This window comes from Micrasema longulum, unplaced genomic scaffold, assembly GCF_059751315.1.
Source record: "Micrasema longulum isolate JH-2025_06_02 unplaced genomic scaffold, ASM5975131v1 h1tg000398l, whole genome shotgun sequence".
Classification (NCBI taxonomy): Eukaryota; Metazoa; Arthropoda; class Insecta; order Trichoptera; family Brachycentridae; genus Micrasema; species Micrasema longulum.
The window spans coordinates 1-15251 of record NW_028277598.1 but is presented as its reverse complement, the minus strand read 5'-3'; the positions used below and the strand labels follow the sequence as shown (position 1 = coordinate 15251).

The 15251-nt window shown below is 29.3% G+C and overlaps 1 long non-coding RNA gene across 1 annotated transcript; it reads left to right on the top strand.

Moving 5' to 3' along the window:
- LOC148281914 (uncharacterized) lies at window positions 1-15080 on the top strand. Its single transcript, XR_015822230.1, has 3 exons — window positions 1-99; window positions 10411-10561; window positions 14953-15080. It is a non-coding gene; the product is annotated as an uncharacterized LOC148281914 (long non-coding RNA).
- The last annotated feature ends 171 nt before the right edge of the window (window positions 15081-15251 follow it).

The following is a 15251-nucleotide window of genomic DNA, read 5'->3' as shown; positions in this document are numbered from 1 at the left end:
GTGCGCGGAGTTGCGTTGTTGAACATTGTGTCTTCCTTGTTCAAAGTATCCGGATTCGAATATCAATAAACTTCAAGTTTCTCAGAAAAAACCCCCCACGTAAGTACGTTTCAAACTATCAATTAAAATCAAACCTTCTGGTCAAAAAAATATTCCAAAAATCAAAAACGTTGCCTTTTTAAATATAATATAATTCTTTGAAACGTATTAAAAATGTTAATAGAACTTTCTATGAAATTAGATACATAAATTATTAAAAGCCTCTTAGTGGTTTTATCCAATATATTATTATAACTATACGATTGTGTTTAAAAACGTGCAAGACATGACCTAAAAACTTGACAATGATTAATTACTGAGGGAATGTACTCGTTTTCTTCCTTTTCACAGAATGTTCTAGTTATAAAAATTCTCATTAAACTAGTTTACTGTTTTATCATAATAAAAGTTGACCTGTTATTTAAATCTGTCTTAGCGAGAAAAAAAAATAGTATTAAATAATACTCAAATAATGCAGTTCCGTTGATTGTGTAATCGAATCTAATGTAAAAAAATGCTTTTGAATAAAAAACATCAGATTACCGTTATTACTTATTTGAAAAAAAAAACTAAATAAAATAAAAAAATGCCAGAAAAAAGTTGATTAGTAACAATGTGTGAATTCACATTTGAAAAATAATAAAAGTATTTATAATGACCATTTATATCCATGTTTTGTTGATATTTTCAAAAATACAAAAAAAAAAGAAATATTTAAGATGCTTTATTATCGCACCTGCTTGGTAACGACTATCAAATGATTTAAGTCGGCGATTAATCCTTTTTTTCCTTTTGTAAAATACAAGCAAACTCAATTTTTCTGACTAAAGATGAACTTTATTATGAATAGAAGTACCTTTTTTTCATTTTATAATAAGATATAATAAAAATAATAATTTCTCAAAATTCACTATGAATAAACTACTGTTCAACTTTTACGCTATCGCTACCGGTAAAATATTTATTTGCTTTATAGTATCCAAGTCTTTCCATATACCCACCTACTGAAATATGTTTTTTCAAATAACTTTTTTTTTTACCGTCTGCAAAAATAATGCAAAGGGTACTATATTTATATATAAACATTGTATACGTGTGAACATTAATTTCAGCGATTGATTAGAAATTTCAAAGGGTAATACTATTCGTCTCGCACATTGTTAGCAATCCTGGATAAATGTGCTTTAAATAAACGTTATTTTTATTGATTTATTCTTTATTGGGTTTTGAGATTCTGTTTTTCTCCTCATTTGTTATCTTATCATTTTTTTATTCATAGTTTTGTATTTCTGACATTGTTGGTTCATTTTTTTAATGTTTTTTTTAATTCATCCTTTTAATTATTTTATTTATAAAAATTGCTACATTATATTAATCATTGCTTTACTATGAGCAAGCCAATTGCTTTGTGCATTATTTCTACAATAGAATACATATTTTTTTAAATTTAATCCTCATCGCTTTATTTTGGAAAATTTGCGTATTTTCAATTTCCCCTTCATTACATAAAAAAAAAATGGAAGAACAGTAATTTATGTGTGGACATATGATTATTTTTTAGAGAAGAATACTACTCTTTATATCTTTACATTTTGTTAGCTTCCTTTTTTCTTACTTATTAAAAATGTGGTACACTATAATCAAGGAATGGTTAGATCGAAATCTTATCTCGCGAAATTGTAATAAAACACTGTGTATTCCATTTTACAACTCAAAATCATCTTCCCCTTCTTCTTTCCTTAATGTAATGTTTCATAATAAATATTGTAATCTTGACATATGTAATAACTGCGAAAACATGAAGTCTGAAAGGTGCATAAAATACCTGGGAGTAATCATTGACTGTCAACATAAATGGACTAATCATCTTGAAGTAATTGTTAATAAACTAAGATATTTAAAAGACTAAGTATTTACGCCCAGCTAAATACGATTATAATGGTATATTATGCACTTGTACAGTCATCGCTTTCCTATGGAATAATTGGATGGAAGGGAACTTACAACAATCATATTTAACCATTAGAAACTGTTCAAAAATTTATATTAAAAATAATGCTTCACAAAAATCGCACTTTTCCCTCTTTTCAATTGTTCTAAGAAGCTAAACTTTTAAATCTAAGATAAATATATTATTTTCAATGTTTAAAATATATATTTAACAACCAAAATTTATTTACAAGTAATTTAAATAGATCAAGTTAAAGAAGGAATCGTGTGTTAGAAATACCACATTGTAAAACAAGGCTCGCACAGAGACATGCATATTTTATAGGCCCAAAAAATGTTTATTCTTTTTTTACTGATAATATTTCATCGATTCCAAACTTTCAAAAATTTCCTTCTTTTAAAAATATGCACTATCCTGGATTCAAACTAAAGATATGAACTCTTTTTTTGGAAAGATATGACTTATTTTGTTGACCTTTAATAATAAGGAATATTTTTAATTACTATAAAAAAATCCATATTATCTTTTACAGAATATTTTTTTTTTCTATCTTATGCCATACAAAAATAATATAACTGTCCATTATTTATTATAGAAGCCAAAATTCATTAACATTTTCTTGTATACCCAGGCTATGCCTTTGTGGGATTTTTTTGTTTACTATTTTTCTATTAATATGTATTTCATTGATATGTAATTATGCTTTATTTTTTTAATACTCTGTTTTATTATTATGTTTATTGTAAAAAAAAATATTCTATATTTTTCTAAGTAATCTTTGTGATACTTTATTTTATTCACAGAATTTATAGTTAAATTATCTTTATTAATGTTGTATACTTTGGGTATATTTTTTCTCCCAATATTCATGTATTTTGTTTTTGCGATATTTAATTTTAATTTATTCACTTTTAACCATTTTGATATATTTGCTAAATCGTAATGAATCCTATTTATTACCGTATCATAATTATTTCCTGATTTGTAAACTAGTGCATCATCGGCAAATAGTTGGATTTTACAATATTTTAGAGATTCACCTTGGGGTACTCCTCAATTATTTTCTACTGGATTTGAAATAATATTATTAAATTTCGTTGAACCATCGGCAAACCCAGTATATGGTTATAAGTTACATTATCATACTTTATAGTAAAATATTAAAATTAGACAACTTGAAAATCTTAGAAATTAAAAAAAAAAACAAAATAAGAAAAAAAAACAAATAAACAATATTTCCTTTGGTCCTCTCCTGTCTAGTTTTAAAGATCGTACCCATCGCACACTATGTTTTTCCCCCCTTGCAAAGCAAAAAGACTTGATTTATTAGTTCCATACGCAGCATTGATAACATAAAATAGAATATAACTCATTTGTAAAGTATACTTTCATATAAAGGCTTGTACGGCTTTAAAACCGGTCGATAGAAAAGAAAAAATAATTGGATAAAAACAAAGTTGTTTTTATTTATTTTATTAAATTTTACATAGTTCAAACTTCGAATCTTACTTTTTAAACAATTTTTACGGATGCATGTGTGATTTTTAAAAAAGTTTAGTGTAGTTTCATAAAAAAAGTTATAAAATAAGTTGATGTACCTACCTTGTTTATATTTATTATTATTTAGCCTAAAATCTTGGTTCAGTTATTTTATCAAACTGATTTTACGTAGGTACCAGGACGAATTGTCTAAATAAGCGATTATGCGCAGCTTACCATTATATTTGAATGATAATGTTTTATAATAACCATGTTTATGGTTAAATAAATAGAATAATCATTACTTTTTATAAATCACCTACAAAACCTCTTCCTACAAAAAAATACTTATGAAATGCGCCCAGCGCCCAGCCTCTCAGTGAACGATAAAACTAGATGACCTTTACTTATTCCTCCATTCAAAAAAGTACACTTTATTTTTTGTCTTTAACCTAGTCGCATTTTTTTAGTACTACAACAAGCAAGCAGATAAAAAATATTATTTGAAGGTTCTCTATTTAGATACCAGTATTTTGAACATTGTTTCCGAAGGACTATTTTTCTTTAATATGATACCATTGACTTACTATGTATCACAAAGGACATTTTGCGTTTGCAGTGGCCGTTTTTGGCATTATTAATCTTTAAATAAATTAACCAGTGCTCAGTGTTGACATTTCAATCATAACGGGAATATCTGCTGAATGTGATGGTGGTATTTTTTAATAAATTTTTCTTCAAGTATTGTATCAAAATACCATAGAATAAAACCACGTTTATCGCGTGGTTAACAGGAATTGTTGTTTAAGTTGATTTTCACATAACCACAGAAAAAAATAGTCATTTGTAATTATAATACTAACATATGTACTTATATGTAGGTACAAATAATTTTTTTTTAGTTGATTACCTATAAAATAAATCACGGCTCGCCACTGGTACCCATTTAAAGTCATCGACTGATTGACAAACTCCTTAAAAATTATACTCAATAGATATTAATTAAACATAATCGTTAAATATTATTTTTTCAATAAATTAATGCTGTTTTTCTTTTATGTATATGTTTAGGGTTGTTAACATTTTGGGGCAATAAAATACTATCATTGTTTATTTATTCACTAAAAAATCATGTGTTTTCATTTAAGTATATGCGTAAGTAAATTCTAAAATTTTTGTAAATATTTACATTAAAACAAAGTTTTCCGACAGGAGCACGGGCTTTTGCAAATGGAAGTCCATTGAATCTCGCATAATTGTTTGAAGCTGGTGAAAGTTTCTCAAAGAAACTTATAGTTGGTATCTGATACTTAACTTTCAAGAAAAGCATTTCAAAGGGTGACGTTTGAGTTAATTTAACTTTTCAGTACTCAATGATTGTGTAAACTAGATATCCAAAAATACAGATATACCAAGTGATGTATAAATGCCATCACCATGAATTTAACCTTCTCTAATATAATATTTGGCTTTAATTCTAATGAGTGAATTAAAATACAAGTTATTTTTTTTTAATTTTTAAGAAAAAGCAACAGTTGTTTTATAAGAATACAAAATATAAAAAATAGTACAAACATCCAGTTAAAGTTTTTCACAAATAAATTGAGAGAACATGTTACACAGTAAAGAAAGTAAAGTTATGCTGAAATTTCCAAATGGTTTTGCGAAATTTAAGTAGATATATAAAATGTTATCTTAAATAATTGACATTTTTTCTTTATACATTTAAAGGGATTAAATAATATTCTTACAGCGATTCGCTAGATGGCGCGCGTGCGAAATACAACTTTTTCCGAGCCGCGATATTTAAATGAACGTAATAAAAACAGTCAAATAAGTAATTTGATGAAATGACCAACAACACGTTACAAACGAAATTTTTGCTTTTATCCAGCAAAAGATGGATGTGATGGATAAAGTGAGCCTGTGCCAAATTTATAATTCTTTTTTTTTCAATTCAATTTACTTGTACCTGCCAACCTCTGCACAAACAAGGCGAGTGAGTGATAGTAAAAAAAATAAAAAAATACTTACTGATATAATTAAAATATTTCGAGAGACAGACCCAAAACATCTTTCAAAATTTGCTTCTTTTCAAAATTTCATTCATCTTGCTGCCATTTTGAAATCTTTCAGTTCTTTCATTCAACGTCAATGTCAAACCACGATGCGAATGACCCATTAACCCTTACACATGCTGTGCTGTCCTTATATAGTGACGCAATATCCCTTGTCATTCACTCCATACTCTGATAAAACCTTACAAAATTGTTATCTGTCAACTCTTACATACTTTTCGCAGATCGACAAATGCGCAGAAAATCTACTGGTGTTTAGATATAATTTTTTCTGTCATATTTCGCATAGCAAATATTTAATCCATTCGTCATCTTCCGTTTGTAAAGCCACTTTGTATATCCTACACTCTGTCACTTTTCTTACTCTCTTAATTTGTATTCTACCATGCCAACAGCGCCAGCGCTTAAAATTTAGCACTATAATTTCCGAATTCCACTCTAAAGCCTTTTCCTTTGTATAAACAGCCCTTCTCCAATCTGGGGAGGTGTATTCCTTCTCTAAACATAGGTTAAAAAGCATATGCAGCGATACAAAAATTATTTCACCGCGAGCCTTTATAAAATCTGCAGCAATGCTATGAGAACCTTGTGCTTTCCCATTCTTCATATACTTAGCAGCGATTTTTATTTCTTCCATCGCTCTTCTCATTCTCATTTAAAAAAAGAAAAAAGTTTTATTTATTTTAACAAATAAGTAACATACGTAATTTTATTTTTATTCCCGCAAAGCCGAAGCTTGTCTGCGGGTTACATTACATTTTTATTTTTTCAAAGGTAAGTACATAGTTTAATAATAAATGAGAATAGAATATATTTATGTGCACTCTAAAGTTTCACTTGCTGTCTTTAATAAGTTTTCGACTATTTTTTTTTAATGAATTTAGGTTTTTTTCCTTACGATTTTCAACTGGTGTTAAATTAAATAGTTTTGGTACTACCCTCCCCATTATTCTATCTCCATAGTAGTTCTTCTTTCGTGGCACCGTCAGATGCTGTGCCGATAGTTGTCGGGTCACGATCCGGTGGGTTACTTTGGATTTAAAACTACAACCGAGGAAATGATCAGTCATTATCTTATACCAACACTGTTTGTTAATTGGCATAACGTAAACATAATCAAATAATATTTTATTATTGTCTTTTGCCTCAATCTTCATTTTTACAGGTACGATAGTTTTTAAAATTTGTACTTGTAGGTTCAAGACTCTGTCGGTATGAGATTTGAAACTTAGTCCCCACATTCTTAATCCATATTGAATTATTGGGTCAACTAGCCCCTAGTAAACTAGTCTCAGCACTGGGTATGGATGGTTTTAAGTAGCACATGTTAAGTAGGCAAACTCTTAGCTTATTGCAAACTGTTTTTACCTGTTCTTCTCAATTAAAAGTGGAATCTACAATAATACAAAAATACTTTTATGTTGATACGTGATTAATTCTCTCACATCGGCATCTATATTTATATTTACTTTAGATGATGTTTTACTGGCTATATAACTAAATATTAGGATTTAATTTATTAGTTATGCTACATTGGCTCTGTACTTTAAATTTTGTCACCTACTTATTACTTTAAGCAACAATTGCCTTTGCCTTTTGCCTTTTGCCTTTTGCCTTTTGTTTTTTGCCTTTTGCCTTTTGCCTTTTGCCTTTTGCCTTTTGCCTTTTGCCTTTTGCCTTTTGCCTTTTGCCTTTTGCCTTTTGCCTTTTGCCTTTTGCCTTTTGCCTTTTGCCTTTTGCCTTTTGCCTTTTGCCTTTTGCCTTTTGCCTTTTGCCTTTTGCCTTTTGCCTTTTGCCTTTTGCCTTTTGCCTTTTGCCTTTTGCCTTTTGCCTTTTGCCTTTTGCCTTTTGCCTTTTGCCTTTTGCCTTTTGCCTTTTGCCTTTTGCCTTTTGCCTTTTGCCTTTTGCCTTTTGCCTTTTGCCTTTTGCCTTTTGCCTTTTGCCTTTTGCCTTTTGCCTTTTGCCTTTTGCCTTTTGCCTTTTGCCTTTTGCCTTTTGCCTTTTGCCTTTTGCCTTTTGCCTTTTGCCTTTTGCCTTTTGCCTTTTGCCTTTTGCCTTTTGCCTTTTGCCTTTTTCCTTTGTTTTATGTTTATTTTATTTTATACTGTAGTATACTTAACTTCGTGTTCATACTATAATTATATATTTTTTTTTTTTTTTAGAATTTATTAATAAATATATTTTGTCATGCATCGTCTTCATATCAGTAATTTTCCAGAAATATCATCAAATACAAATTTATTTATTTATTGTACAATATTAACTATTTTTTTAATTTTTATTTGACTCTTTCATTTTCCAAGCCCGGATAAATAAGATAAATTCGTATATTGAATAATTATTCCCATATTTTTTTTAAGACATTTAATTTGTCGTAATACATAAAATTGAAATAGACCCTCAAAAGCATTTTATTGAAATTTTTTTTTTTTTTTAAAAAACCTTTATTTTAGCATAAATAAACAATACATTCAGTAGAAAATAAACAATACATTCAGCTTCATAGAAATAAGCCCACTAATCGCATTTTCTCTGTATGTGAAAAAAGCCATGCCATAAACTACGGGAAACTATTAAACAAATAGTCCGTCCCGTAGTCTTATGGTTGCGTTTACCTGTCATGCAAGATGTCTCGGGATCGATTCTCAGCATGGTTAATATGCATTATTTATATAAAACAAGCTTTTACTCAAGAATATTTCATGGTCCCAACGGACAGGTGCCAGTCCAAAGGTGCCAGTCCAAAGACTGGCACCTGAAACGTTAAACTGATTATCTAATCATCATGTACCAATGAAAAATAGATATAGATGCCGTTGATATACCAACGCAGTGCTTTATATGCCATTTGATGCGAAAAGGGGAATAATGATATACATTGTAGCTATTGGACTGTAAATTGAATGATAAATACCATTTCGCTTTGTAATCCGAACATATTCGTATGCAAGGGATTTCAAAATGAGATTGAACGAACTTTTTAATATATGTGGAGGTTTGTTTCTTATGACCTTAATGCGATGGTAGACTTACCCGCAACTAAATTCTATATTAAGAAAGGCTGAAAGGTATGTTACAGCTGTATAAGTGTGCGGGAAAATCATTCTTATTGTTTGACCAAAACGCCGTAAAATACTTTTGTAATAAAAATGTTTTTTTCTAGATATTTCTTGACAAAACGTAAAATAAATGATTTTGAGTCCACTTGTCTTGAATATGCCTACTTAGGTGAAAGCGCTCGCTGGCCAAAATTTTAACTAAGTATAACTTAACCAAGGAATTTTGTTGATATTTTTTATCAAATTCATTCATTACCTTTTGTAATATATATTATCCTCGATAAACTTTCTTAAGGGCAAAATACAGAACGTATCTACAAAAATAAGGATATAACTGCTCTAAGAAGAAGTATAATGATAAAAGTATTTTTATGCATTATCCAGTAGAGCAAAAGAATGTTAAATTATGGGCAGAATGCTGTTTGATAAACAATGCTTATATTCCTAATTTATTGCGACTGAAAAAACATTTATGAAACGGGAAGACGGAAGGCTTAGTATATACAGGGCATATGACCTGTCATTGGCTGGTTTGAGTAGCCACTTGACACATTGTGTAACATTCACCATTCTGCCCATGTTTAAACACCCACATATCCTCAACTTTTCCGTCTGTTTACTTTTTAGATTAAAAAATAAAAATACGCGAATCTTTTGTAAACAAAGAATTTAAGAAAAAAATACATTAACCGTTCATTACAGCTTAATAAAAAAATGTTTTTGCAGTGTGCAAATCTGAAAAGAGGCCACAAAACCTTTTAAATAGATCCGGGTAAGTGGGTGGGGGCTTTCAATGTTGACTTTTGTAAGGTAAAATACCTAAAATCTTTGTTGATGTGGGTGAGATTCATTTGGTTAAAATATTTTACCTACTTATATTACTTAACCTAGACAAGTTCAGTATAAGAATAAAATAAATAAATTTTATTTAATATATTTGGGAAGGATTTCAAAATAAAACACTTTATTGAATTTAACTTTTTTTTTTAATATTTGTGACGCGTTTCGTCTTGTTAGGATATTATCAAACTGACTTAAATATTTAATGTCCTAACAAGACAAAACGCGAAACATATATTTAAAAAAAAAAGAATTAAATTCAAAACAATTGTTTTATTTTGAATACTTTGCCAAAATTCATATGGAATTCTACCAATTATCTGCATACACATTAAATAATTTAAGATATTTGTTTTTGGATAATTAGAGCAAACGGATGGGGAAAGAGTGGATATAAAGTATTACGGTTCAAATGTTGATTTACTCAGATAACAAAGAGAACCCGGGAAATATTCGGCATGAATTGAATTCAACAAATACTTCAAAATGAACAAGACGAAATTTGGAATAATCAGCGCGCGTGCATGAAAATATGGATGTATTCAGAAGATACGTGTTCTGTGCAAAAAATGAATTGATGCGGCATTATATTATTCTTTCTGACTACCCCTTGCTGGAAACGGTGTGTTGTTGTTAGATGTATTGCTTTTTAAATAAATTTTTCCGAGTGATATTTTTTTTTTTTTTTTGTCTGAATTTGTTTTTATTTTTGTTTTTATGTTCAGTGGGTTCGTTTGCTTAGCAAGCAAGAGGTTTTAGTTCGGTTCCCGAAAAGTATGATTTCATATTTTTTTATATATTTCAAATATACTGCAAACTAAGGGTAATAGTGATCATTGCTAATGAAACAAATTATCGAGGGATAAAGGAGTTATTATGTTGGCAAATTACTCAAGTCGTGTGCTGGCTTGGTTTTTAAATAAAATAAAATAATAAATGAAATTTTATTATCATTTTGTTATAGAAGCAACAAGTCGTGAGGACGTTTTTCTTCCCACTGGAATAGTTGACTCTTTCATTCTTCTGCTTCCCTCTAACTGCCCACTCGAGAAGCTGTATATTGAGAGCTTCCACATACTCCCCAGTCGGCGCAAAGCGTCGTTCCAGCCATACAGGTTACTAACCATTCATTCTTATATCTCCTACTTGACCTGGAAAATACTCCCTTCAATGTGGTGCCAAAAGGGGCAGATGATTTAAAGTGATTCTTCACACGACGATCACCCGAATTCGATTGATAAATTTATTGACAATAGTCGAAATAAACTTGGATTGAGCAGTATGTAATGTAGAAACTACTAACTACGACACTGGCTCGCTGCATCTTTTTAAAATTGTTTTTATATTTTGTTGCCGGAGCGCGGCGAGGCGGCCGATTAGATTTGTGTACTAGTGTGGTTTTAAAGCTTGTTAGATAATTCTCAATTTAACTTATAACAGTTCTAATAATCATAAAAAAAACTGTATTACTTTCTTTGGAGTGAGAGTCAATGTTGCATAACCTCCTGGCGTCGTTGCGACGTATTAGGTATATTGTGACGGATTCTCTTTCTTCAAATCTTCCTCTCTGATCCTAGGTCTTCGTATAACCGGGCCACTAATTATTGAGAGGCGGGTATTTTAATTTAAAGAGCTTTATATTTCCCTCCATATATAATGGTTCCAGTAGAATTGAGTTATAAAGTAAGGGATAATTGCTCTTACATTTTCAGACTCAGGGGGTCTTCTAGGTACTAAGATTCTTATGTGGCGTGGGACACCACCCTCACACCGTATGTGATATATATGTGCTTTTCATTATCCTTTTAACGGAATATACAGCAATTATTTATTGACTCTTTGAATTTTTTTTGTTTGTATTGTTTGTAGTTTTCAGTTTTTTTTTTCAAATAATATTTAAAAAAACCAATTGTACTAAAATTTCACTCAAAACTAGATCACTGCGAATAACGTATTTGACATTTCACTTTACGTAAGTTTAGTTTATTGACTCTTGAAATATATTGGCATTTTGTCGAATTTCGTACTTACCATATCGTTATATCATCGGTTCAGTGAGTAGAAAATTTAATATTAAGTATGTACAATAATAAGTATACTTAATTTGAAACTCGAAAATGTTGAATCCAGGGTAAGGTACTAACTCCATCTTGACTTTATTAAGTACAAAAACTTAAGCTTACAATCGAAATATTGGTTGCCAGAATTAACTTTTTAAAAATCATTTTTCAGTTCATATTAAAAAAATTATCTTAAAATTATTGTCGTCTGAATTGCAAACTTGGAATTCGTCAGCAGGTTTTTTTTTATATCAGATATATTTATTAAGTGATAGTGCAAAAAAACATCTACCGCCATTTGAGCATACTGGTTATTAATCTTTTAGTCGACTTATTTATTTATAAATAATGTAAAAAATACAATTTTGAGGATAGATGCTTAAGTATATCTACTCTAAAAAGTAGAGTAAATAGAAATAATAATTCTTAATGATAAGTTCTAAGTTGGTATTTAGGATCAATTTGATATAAAATACTACAATTGAAGGATTTATTTGAGTTACTTGATATCAAAATTATTCATAAATAATTGACAGTAAAAAAAAACATTTTAAAAATAATATTTTGCACTATTGTACTTTTAGATTTATTTTTTTACATAAAATTAAATCACATTGAAATTTTTTGACGATTCTTCTTGTACACAAAGCGTGTTTTTTTATGTCAAAGAGTCCGGTGAGTGTCATTTTTATATGGTTTAGTACTATCACTTGTATACAAATTCCAATGTTTAACTTATTGACAAAAACCAGTATTGTTTAACATTGTTTTTAGTTTCTGTGACGAAATTTAGACATGACGAAAAGAATAACTTTTAAAAATTTAATTAAAAATATTTTTTTAACAGCTTTATCCTTTTAACAGAGGTAAAGCTGTTAAAAATATGGAAGATTTAAAGAGCTTTTGATCTCACATCGGTTAGATTATGTGATCACTTTACGCACTGTGTAATTCACTTTTTCACTTATCGCTTGTTAACTTCGATATTCACATACAACATTCTTTCGATTCTCTCTAAACGTATGCTTAGTTTGGATATAACAGTATTATCCGTATTGTTCTATTATAGATAATAAAAGTATAGAGAACACTAGCAACGTATATTTTTGAAAGTGTTTAGATTTTAGACTTGAAATCGAAAATCAACTCTCATTTTATGTGGCAGCAAAAATGTTAAGTTAGAAAATGAGACTAGAATAATTATCATTGCATTTTCGTCAAAATAGACAAATAAAAATGAAATAAAATTACTCATATTTGCTATTTCTAATAAAAACAAAATTTTTCAATCTGTATTTTTATTTTGCAACTGGCAACCCTAAGCGAACATTCAAACTTTCCTCTTTCTACATTCCTGACAAAATCAATGGTTAATGAAAGAGTTGGAAATTGAAACAAATTTTCAATAATTTCCACATCTGATATGTAATAACCATGATTTTTCTGAAGGTATTCTAATTCAGTTGTTAACCAACCTAGAAGCGATAACAACGTCGACGCGTATATTGCAATTACTGAATTTACGTATTATCCAAATTTGAAATACAAGAAAACGCTTTTCCTGAACATGGAAAGATTTTGTGTAAGTGTGCTGAGATAAATAATAGTATTGCTGTATAACGATGTTTTTTTTATGGTGCCACTTTAGAATAGGAGTTAGCTTTAATCATCGGATTATATATATATTTATTAATTTTAAATATCAACTTATTTTAAGAAAATTGAAGCACTAATAATACAAATATCATTTTTTATTAATAATAAAACATGTGCAACATGAATACATATTAACTCCCAGGAGTTAAAACTAATTTAGGACGGTACATAATAGAAATAAAAAAAATTGACAGTACATAATATCAGTTAGTACAATCAAAATCAGTAAGAAAACATAATATTAGAAACGTAAAACACAGTTTTATACACGATTTATAGAAGTTAGAGCAGAAAACTTATATTTTTATCTACGTGGTTTCGAAGCTACACGAGTCTCTTTAACAAAGCATAGTACACTGAGGAATCTTATCTTATTTTAAAAGTGTCTACTCAATATTGTTATTGTAAAAATAGGAGGTGTAGAGCGAGGGAGGTACGATCTTTAAGGCTAAAACTAGACAGAAGTGGAATTAAGGAAATATTTTTTATTTGATTATTTAAAAAAATAAAAATGTTTATCACTCTTTAAAAATCCAAGAGATTTGGAAAACCAAGTTATCTAATTTCAAAATGTATAACTTTTAATCCACTGAAAATTACAATTATTATCGATCAGGTAATTTGCGTTTTCAGGAAAATTTTTATACTTAGATATCTTAAGTGTTTTTTTACTCAAATATTAAAATTTCTTTAAGCTTCTCCAGTTATTAAGTAATTTTATATAACATTGTTTTTTTTCAAAGAAGTGATAAAATCAAAATAGATCAAAAAAAAAATATACGTAGATATTATAACAAATATAAAATGCTTAACGCAGGTTCGTTAATTTTTTTTATTTTGACTATAAACACTTTTGTTTTTTGCTTCAAATATTATTTACAAACAGTTTACTTATAAACAACTGATTTAAGCTATCAAAATACTTATTTAATCTTATCTTATTAGATGTGTATTTAACAATTATATACGGTTCTGTGTGTGAATTAGAAGCAGAACCCTGAACGAGTGTTTTCAACTCGACGCTACTCTCGAGTAAAAATCCCGAGAAAGGAAATGTAGTGGAGATAAGTCCGCCTCGTCACTACCATACTTGGTAGCGAGTTTGCCTACCGTAATAGAGATTCTATGTTTGATTCCCATCATGGTGGACATAAAGGATTGGTTCAAAGGTAGTTATGCGCCGCAAAATTTAGATTTTTCCCGTAATGCCGTATAAAGCGTAAGTCGGATACCCTTACCTTCTTGTAACGGATACTGCATGTTATTTTCCAATGCAGTTTCCCGTGCATCATCGGGTTTGGATAAGGGCTTGATGATTAATGATGATGATGTACTCATATAAGACAATAAGTTCAGATTAAACGTAATTATTAAATCAAAAGTAGACAGTAATGGAAAACGTTAATGTAAATATATGTATTTAATTTAATGTTAAAAAAATGGTATTTAGTTGTCATATTGTATTTTTATTTGTTATCTGAATAAATGAAATAAAATTTACAAAATATGTTTAAAATAAAATAAAAAATTAAAATAAATATTTTGTCGTCCCTCAAGTGAAATATGAAAAGGCGTTAGAACTGATCACCTTACCTTTATAACAAAATATTGTCAAAAATTTTATTATTAACAATAGGATATGAATTTAAAAAAGAAAAACTTTTTTGTTTAATGAAATATATTTCAAATATTTTATTTTTTTAACCAGCGATCAGATTGCACTAAAAATATAAGTGTATGCAACACATAAAAAAAATATCCAGAATTTTGATAAAGTATTTTTGTTACAGGCGGCAGTCAAGATAGACCGGTCGGCGTGTCCTGGGATCTGTGGGCCGCAGCCCGCCAACGCCCCCACCCTGTCTTTCTCCAGTTTTCGGAACTCCTTCACCACCAATGTTAATTACCTGAAACGGAGGTATTCACAATCTTTTTTATACAACCTATCCACTCCTTATGGTGCAAACAGCTTGCCACCAATATTACATGAAACGAAGGGAATCACGATCATCTCTCTACCCTGTCTCCTCTCAATGGTAAAACAGTCCACAGTAATGTTAAATACCTGAAATATACTCGGAGTGTGACA